Source organism: Octodon degus, unplaced genomic scaffold (assembly GCF_000260255.1).
Source record: "Octodon degus isolate 3935 unplaced genomic scaffold, OctDeg1.0 scaffold00049, whole genome shotgun sequence".
Taxonomy (NCBI): domain Eukaryota; kingdom Metazoa; phylum Chordata; class Mammalia; order Rodentia; family Octodontidae; genus Octodon; species Octodon degus.
In genome coordinates, this window is record NW_004524625.1 from 3,824,932 (window position 1) to 3,826,403 (window position 1,472).

Genomic DNA, 1,472 nt, shown 5'->3' on the forward strand with positions numbered 1-1,472 from the left:
GGCCTCGGTATCTGGCTGCTGGTGCCGGAGCCCCTCGGTCGGCCCCGGCGGCGGAAAGCTTCTGAGGAAGCTCATCGCAGCGGCGAGCCCCGAAACCCAGGCTAGGAAGAGCCGGGCCACGCCAGTCGCCGCCCGCGGCGGCCTGCCCCGGAAACCGCGCTCAGCCGGAAGCGCGCGCGCCACGCGGGAGCCGGGCCGCCGCCGACCATAGAGGCGCGACGCTCTAGGAGGCGCTCGGAGGCGGCTCGCGGAGGACGCCCCCACGCACGCACTTCCGCCCCGCGGGAGCGCTCCGCGTGGCCCTTGTCGGGCGCGCGCGGCGGGAGGAGCTCGGCGGGCTAGCCCGCCTCGCCGCGGGAGCCGGAGAAGGAGGAAGCGTGGGAAACGTTAGTGTCCCCTTTTCTGCGAGGGCGGAGCAGGGCCTCGGGCGGGGAGTCCGCGTCTCCGCGCCGCGCGCGCGGCCGGAGTCCGGGTCCTGCGGTCGGCCTGGGACCCTCGCCTCTTCTCCCACCTGTCGGGCGGGCAGGAGCTCACGAGGTAACACGGGGCGGAGAGCGGGCCGGACGCTGCGGAGACCGGCGGCGACTGCGGGGTCGCGGCAGCCGCGGAGTTACCGAGCGCCGCGAGACCGCCGGCACGTGGTTGGTTTTCTGCGGGCGCTCGCGGAGCGGCTCAGGACTGCAAGTTCCTTTTCTTCTTTTTTAAAATTCATTTTTATTTTTTAAGTTCCCTTTTCTTGTTTATAAGGTTATATATACGCGTTAAGGATTGTTTGAGACTGGGTGAAAGGACGTGTTAGGTAGTTTTATCGGTGTTTCCCCAATAGTTTAGGAGAGCATTAATTAGATCTTTAAACTGGATTAGTTTGTTGATAGTTAAAAAGTGTTAGGTAAGAAATTGGCAGTTGAGAACAGAAAGACGGGGGAAAGATTCTACAATTGTTTAAAACCCTTATAGTTTAGAGATAGGTTGAGGAAAATGGTCTTAAAGATCAGGATACATGAAAAAAGGTTAAGGATTCTTTCTAAAATTCCAGCTTAAAATGTTAAGTGGCTAACACCTCATTTCTCCAAGGTGGAGCGGGAGGAAGTGGTTTGAAAAGTACTTTACAAACTTAATTTAGGAAATGACCGGTTTGAGGCTTGCCATAGGACATTTATTTATAGGCGGCTTGCTGCGGCTGGTTTTACTCAGGAATGGTGAAACCTGCCTAAAAATTTCGTATCAGTTTGACTGAAGTTTTCATAGAATACTTTTTTAAAAGTGCCCAGTGGCTGTTAGATGCCCAGTTTACAGATAAAATTGAAGAGCAGAGAAATTAAATGATTTACTAACTAAAAGATACAGGTAATGGAGGCCTGGCCCTAGCTCAGTCTTTCAGTGGCTGCTTCCACAAAGCTGTCAGCCTCAGGTTCCTGGAGTTCGAACCTCACAACTCTCCCGCTGGCCAAAAGTGCCCTGAAGGCATTCGA